This window comes from Macrosteles quadrilineatus, unplaced genomic scaffold (assembly GCF_028750875.1).
Source record: "Macrosteles quadrilineatus isolate MER2022 unplaced genomic scaffold, UCM_ALF_1.0 Scaffold_7__1_contigs__length_78375512, whole genome shotgun sequence".
Lineage (NCBI taxonomy): Eukaryota > Metazoa > Arthropoda > Insecta > Hemiptera > Cicadellidae > Macrosteles > Macrosteles quadrilineatus.
This window is the reverse complement of record NW_026542600.1, coordinates 51599944-51607362: the sequence shown is the minus strand read 5'-3', so window position 1 is coordinate 51607362 and position 7419 is coordinate 51599944. Positions and strand designations below refer to the sequence as shown.

Here is a 7419-nt window from a genome sequence, read left to right as displayed (position 1 = left end):
CTGGTTCGCGAACTCAATCAAGTTTATCCCGCTTTAAAACTTTAAACCAAATTTCATCAAAATCGGACAAAAATTACTCAAGTTATCGCGTTCACGGACGTATATATATATATATATATAAGTCTATATATATATACATATATAATATATACATATATAATATACATATATAATATACATATATAATATACATATATAAAAATTTGAACGAATGGTGTTTTTGGCCTCTGGGGACATCAAAATGAAAAAGTAAATCGGTCCCGGGTCTAGTTCTTACCGTGCCACCTACGGTAATAGCTACTTTCCCTATAGGGAAATTCGCTAAAATGAACCTAGTTGAGCCAATGACAGTGTTTGATGTTCTTAAACTATTGATTTCTGTTGAATACATCAACTTTTGACCAAGGCAAACGAAAAGGACAAATTTTAATATCCATAGCATTATTTATGTATACACTATCACAGATACAAAAAAACCTGAGGTATAATTTTAGACTGCAGCTACGATTGGCTTGTTCACACAGTGGCGTAACTATGGGGGGGATGAGGGGGATAGAACCCCCCCCCCAGAACCCTTAAATGAAAATAAATATTTGAATTACAGCAATCCTACTTCTTTAAAATACAGTTGCTCAAGTTGAGTGAAGTTTAAAACTGAAACTGGTGATTTAGTTTTGATTTGGTTTTATCAATCTAATTCGTTAAAATTATTAGGTAGTTCATTTGTATATTAAACTAATTTTAAAAGGTTTATTTAATTAATACACCCAGGTAGCGGGAGTAAATTTGGAGAGTGGTAGTGGTAACACTGCAAGCATGCACTGTAAGTCCTAAGCAGACGCCAGACAGCTTTTAGATGTTAGTTACTAGTGCTGGCAATTAAAGTTTCTAAAAAAATCAATGTTATTATGTGTATTCTGAAATATCAGAGTCGTCAGGAAGGTATTTCACCCAAATCTAAAACTTGGAGAAACTGCAATAAGTTGCGAATCACATGAGTATTTACCGATAGTGGTACTTCTTAATCCAGAGAGATAATATTTCCTGAATCTGACCGTCAGGAGACAGCCTCAATCGGGTTGATTTTTGGAGTTCTTTTGAACGTGATTACACCTCTGGAATGCCTGGAAATGCAAGTTTAGAATTCTATTTGTTACAAATTTTCCGAGCTCATACACCCCCCCCCCCTCAAAGCCATATTTTCTAGTTACGCCACTATATTCACATATGTTTTTTTTTCATACAAAATACCCTTGCCGCAGCAAACCTGCAGACTAAGCGAATTTCCATTTGCCTGATTGGATTTACAGTAAAATGTCTACTTAAAAATATAACATTTTATTTCCTATTTAAATAGAATTAGTTTAACAAGTACTTAGGTTTGCTGCATCAGGGAGGGTAAAACTGTTTTTTTTTTTTTTTTTTGTAAAATGTTAATAGTTAGTAAGAAATAAAAACATTTTCCAAATTTAATCAAAATATGTTCATAAACAAGCAAACTACAACAGTTTACTTGTTCTCCATAAGAATAACATGGGAATTTTAAATTTACATTTTTTTGGAATTTTCTCCGTAATCATTAGGCGCTTCAATAACGCTTCAATATACTAAATTATTTGTTTTTTAAGCTCAGCAAAATGGTTTGGAAAAAAATTGCTAAATTTTATGTTTTTTTGGGAAAAACCTATTTTTGCCCCATAAAACCCTCGTTCCCATAGTCGGATCATGCTAGTTCGCGAACTCGTTCGAATGAATGTAGGTTTACCATGAGTACCACAGTAATAGCTTATTCCCTATATGGGAAATTCGCTAAAATGGCTAAAGCTGGTCCAGTGGTCCATATAGATGAGGTGTCTACTTCAGTATCCCTAAGGCCATGCTAGAGGAGAAGTTTTCTGTAATTCATGTTTCAAAGTAAACAACTATGATATCTACAATGATTTCTTTCTTCTCATGACCTCATTGTTCTTTAGCCCCCTTAGTTGCCATTAATAGCTCGTATAACTGCACAACTTGGTCTTCTCTCATATGTTCAAGAGTTTTTTCATCAATATATGATCCCACGTCTAGTTCAGGTCTGGGCTCATTCATTCCTAATTGGTTTGCTAAAGAGACTGCATAATGCTGAAAAATAAATATTGTTACAGTTAACTAATCAACAAAAGGGTTGATAATCAACAAAAGGTTTTTAAAATGTATAATGGAATACAGTAGTCTCAAACTATCCGCCCTTCGGTTGTCTGACCTTCCAACCCTCCCTATAGGCGATCGAGTATTGTGACATTGTTTGTTTTTTCATGTGTTAAGATTGTATTGTAGTGGATGAGTTGAGATACTCTTTCGTCGCTCCTGGCTGAAACGCACGACTTTGGGGACCTGCACTTAACTGTACTTTCCTATTACTTTAGCGTGGCTGTAAATCAAAGTTCGAAATACAATTCGAAATTCCTGGTTTTAACCGTCACTAGTATGTAGGTATAAACAATTAAATACCAATAATCACCTCTTACTTTTATATAAAACATTACTTTTAGGCTTTAAAAGTTATTTCTGATAAATAGGCTTTAAAAATTATTTCTGATAAATAGGCTTTAAAAATTATTTCTGATAAAAAGAATACAACTGACCTTAAATAAAACTAAATATAGGCTCAATAAGATGTCTGACTTAAGCGTTCTACGAAAACATTTTACTTACAGTCCATTCCATCATAAACTGTGCAGTTTCTACAGGATTGCATTTCTTGTGTCGTTTAAATTCGTCTTTCACATAGTTGTCTCCCAGGGTTTGCAAAGCTTCAGGCAGGCCTTGATGCAATCGTAGTATTGTTTTGTAAAGGAGTCTGACTTTTGTTACATGTTGTACTCCTGAATTCATTTCACTTTTTAGCTAAAAAGAAAAACAAATATAATTAAACAAGCATGTGGTATTTTTAGAAATAGATTTCATAAAACAAACTTTCTTTGTTACCAGCCACTCTTAAAAGTATGAATAAAAAGAATATTGCATTTTATGATGAGACGCTTTAGCAATTTAGCAATGTTTTACACTATCTTGCAGTACAGCAACATTTTTTTACTATAGAAAAACCATAAACAGTACAAAAAACATCCAAGCATGTGGGAATCAGATGTCTATCAAGAAGATAGGTGCTTGGTACATACGAGGGCAGTTTTTAAGTAAGGGCCGGTTCCGCATATAAATCCGTAGTTCACTTGTACACCGCAATGAGGCTCAACACCATTTACTGGCATAATTTGTGAATAGAATGACACTAATTACAGGTCTGTATGTAGTTGTCATGTCCGCTTCGCTGTTTATTTTCAATTTTTTTTTTTATTTAATCTCCCAGTGCGTCCCAGGTAAGGCCAGTGATACATTTTTTGATTACAAGAAACATATCCGATACTGACATTCATCGCCAAATAACTGAAGGTGATGTCCCTAATGTAATGAGTGAGGGTAGAGTGCGAAAATGGGTTATTGAGTGTAAAAATGACCGTAAAATCCTTTTTACTTAGTGGTCTTCTTTGAGAAGTCTGGGTACCCACCAAAAACACAATTCCTTCCCAAATTAGCATTTTCTCGGCTATTTTTAAACTCCCTATCCTATTTCTGCACTTTCAACGCTATCTTTACCAGGGTCATAATCTCCAGTCATCTGGCGATGAATGTCAGCATCAGATATGTTTCTTGAAATCAAAAAACATATCACAGCGAAGCGTACTTGTCAGCTACAGAGCTGAAATTTTTCATTCTGTTCACAAATGATGCCAGTATATGGTGATGAGCCTCATTACGGCGTACAAGTAAGCTACGCGAAACCGCCTACTTAAAAAACCGCCAACGTAGTTTTCTTTGTCGTCACATGGTAGTAGTGCCCTTATGCACTCTACTTTCCCCTCTTGTTCTGAAAAACCATTTCAAGTATATCTTAGGTCTAGTTTAAATAACTGTTGCAGTGTGTGTGTGTGGGTTTTTAGGAGGGATACTTCAAGTGTTTAAAATAACTGGATATCTTTCCAGTATAACTTAGTAGTCTACAAGATAACAATTTAACTTGAAAATGAAGATTGAATTTTTGTTTCATTATTCAAATGTCGATTCACACACATCAGTTAGGGCACGTCACATCAGTCATGTCGCAGAACAAAAATATATTCTTTAATGGCTTTTCTTTTGCGCTACCTAAACTCATCCGGAGCAGTTCAGACGCAGATCCGTCAGTCAATTTCAGATTTCTTTCCACAGATATTTTTGGATTGTCCTCACGCCTGACGAATACTGATGGTCGTGTCATGTAGGCTATGTGTTTGACATTAAAAAACAATAATTTTGTTTTTTAAATAATTGTGTTTAATTTTAAGTACCGGTATTGTTTGTAACAATCATCAAAGATAGATGATGAAAAATTGATAAGAATATTGTATTTAATAAAAAAAAATTACTATAACCTCACTGTAAATAAAGTGACGGAAGCCTGACTGAAACCAACTGACGGACAGTTGACTGAGGAATTGCGGATACAACTGAGACTGAAATGTGACTGGACTGTGACGGAACGATAACTGGGCTGATTTGTGTGAATAGGTACTGTGAATCAACCTTAACATAAACTTAAATTTAAACTGGGAGTCTTTATTCATGTGGTCATAACCAAACAACTGCTAATGCTGGGACAAGTAATGCAGCCTGGATGCCAAGCTTAGAATTATTTTGCTTGGTCTCTAGGTTAACAAGTACGCTTTTTGCAATTGCTTGACTGTTAGTTAGGTCTGAGCAATGGGTTGTAGAAGACGTTGTTTCCTCATCCCGAAGTAACTGGCTTACACAGTTAAGGAAAGTCATGATGACTTTATTGAGGATAATCCACTTGGCATCTAACTTCTCTTTGTATATATCACAAGTTATACTAAATTTACTTAGAGGGAAACCATAACAAACAGATTAGTGAAAATTTGTATTTGTTTTCTTTGCTTCATCCATTAATTAATCACTGTTGCATTATGAGGATGCCACTAAGATGTGTTGTAACCCTTATTATATAAATTGAAGGAAAGTGTGGGAATAAGCCTTGAAAGGTGAATAGGTCTTGCACAGAGGTCTTGTGTTATACAAAGTAATAGATCTGCGTTAAAACTGAATTAAATCATATGTAAGAAACCAGGTGGTTCCTGCAGGGTAGGAGCATTGATAGCCTATGTTTTCGAAAAACCAATGTTTTTCTATCGATGTTCGATGTTTTTCACATCGATGGTAGGCTACCGATGTTTATGTTACCATCAATGTTTCCGTCAAAGATCCATTATTTTCCAAAACCAGAATTGAATTTATTCCATCGAAAGTCTAATGAAATGTTAAATAACACAAAAATTACCCAAACTGGACTAGACCTAGACATTAATGAATAGGCCTATAGACTATAGACTACGGTACACCGGCGTACTAGAGTAGAGTGAGATAACACAGTAGAGTGAGGAATAAAGACATTTTTGGGGGTAACTTATATTACTTAGGTGCTTGTTCTACTTAAGATAAATGCTACAAAACTCAATTCATTTGTATTCAATTTTAGCGGCAGCAATCATGCTCCAGCATAATCAATTAACTTAATTAAGACCAATATTTCGTCTTACAAGTTTGAAAGTGAAAGTGTCAACCTAGAACCTCTAGTTATTAAGTAGCTAGTTTGAGGTGGAAAGCAGACAAAGACTCAAAATGGAAAAATACGTCGTTTATTGAAAGGCTATTATTTTTCCTGAAAACATCAATGTTTTTGCGACAATAATATCGGTAGGCCTACTTTGATGGTTGATACCAATGTTAACATCGATGATTGATACCGGTGTTAACATCGGTGGTAGACCTATTGATTTTCATCCCTACTGCAAGGCTACTTACTATTTTAGCGTTGAAAGGTCCTGTTCAGTCTCTGACGAATAGCTATTGTTCTGATCAAAATCGTGCTTGGTTATTCTGTACCTACTAAATAAAACAATACAATTTAATATTTCAGAATTAATAAAGAATCAAATGTTTATTTTCAGTTAGAAAAATTATATACGAAGTAAAATATAAAGTATAGTAAGATATAATACACAGTCTAAATAATAAAAATATAAACTGACAATTAAGATTATTATTTAGCGTTTTTTATTGCAAATTATGTGTTAGTTTTATTTTTATTTTAGTGACAAGGTATGTAGGTTAGGTAACTAAGTTTACCTTTACCATGGATGACAGCAGCTGTTATCGTCTGCAAATGTATCGTTTTTGTGTAATTTTTTGGTGGCCCAATTCTATTCCATGAGGCTCCGAAGCACGATTTCTTTAGATTGTCTAGCATTGATTTTACTAAGAAAAAGCATAGATAAAACATACTCCTCATGTATGTTTTATCCTTGGACAAAGGCAAGAGTACAACTGCAATAAGCATTTTATATTTATACGCCAACCCCGAACGAAGGACGGGTATTCTGCTAGTAATAATAAATATATTAATAGGGCGAACATGTTTCTTGAAAACCTTTATCATCAGACTAAATTACTTACGTATTCTCGTCACAGCTCAATAAAATATGTCCATTCAGGACATGTTTCGGTGTTAAAACACCATCGTCAGCTTCAGGTATACATATAGAGTTGATCAGTAGTTAACATCGTCAGAAGATAAACACAGTACGAACACGAATAAATACATAAAACAATTAAACATTTAAGAAACGGGCATATTCTAACAAAAGATAACCGACCGCACAGGTAGGCAAGGGACAGACTAGACCAGTTGATGCTTATCAGTTGTGTGTAAGAGAAAGAGATATTGGGTAAGGATCAGCTGTTTTTGGATGGACGGAGCTATTTTGATGAGTGAATTAAAATGTCCAACAGCTCCGGGGCAAGCTGTTGGAATTAAAAACACATGGATTTTAATTTATTATCAGCTCAGTGTCAGTGTAACGTGACACGTCCGCCTAAGAAAAGTATATATATATATTTGATAGTTTTTAGTATAAATATGTTTATATAAATAGAATTAAAAATAAAACATGACGCAATCCATCCGAAATGTCGGTCAACGATGGAGAAGACAAGTATTCAAGTAAGTAAGTGACACTTCACGGAGATTTGATTTGGCGAACTGTTGTGCACCTCGGTAGCCTAGCCGTACAGTGTTCAGTCAGTCCACTGTCTAATAAATAAAGTATACTTTATATAAATTATTTATTATTAGACTGTGGTCAGTCAGTGACATATCGCATGGCATGGCGGTGGTATTTCAAACTTGTGGCAACTCAACAGTCAACACTATTTGGTTGGTAACACTGTTGTTAGGTAAACTTTTTGTGTGTTTCGTTTGGTAGGCTAGACTGCTAAGAAAAGAAAGAAAACAAAAAAACGAAAAAAGAAACTAGTAAAGTA

The 7419-nt window shown here is 34.6% G+C and overlaps 1 long non-coding RNA gene across 1 annotated transcript; it reads right to left on the bottom strand.

The window, feature by feature from the left end:
• Positions 1 to 211: 211 nt before the first annotated feature.
• Positions 212 to 6161, bottom strand: LOC128998523 (uncharacterized). The gene is made up of 3 exons (XR_008491213.1): positions 5902 to 6161; positions 2698 to 2889; positions 212 to 2124 (listed from the first exon to the last, which is right to left on the bottom strand). It is a non-coding gene; the product is annotated as an uncharacterized LOC128998523 (long non-coding RNA).
• Positions 6162 to 7419: the final 1258 nt, after the last annotated feature.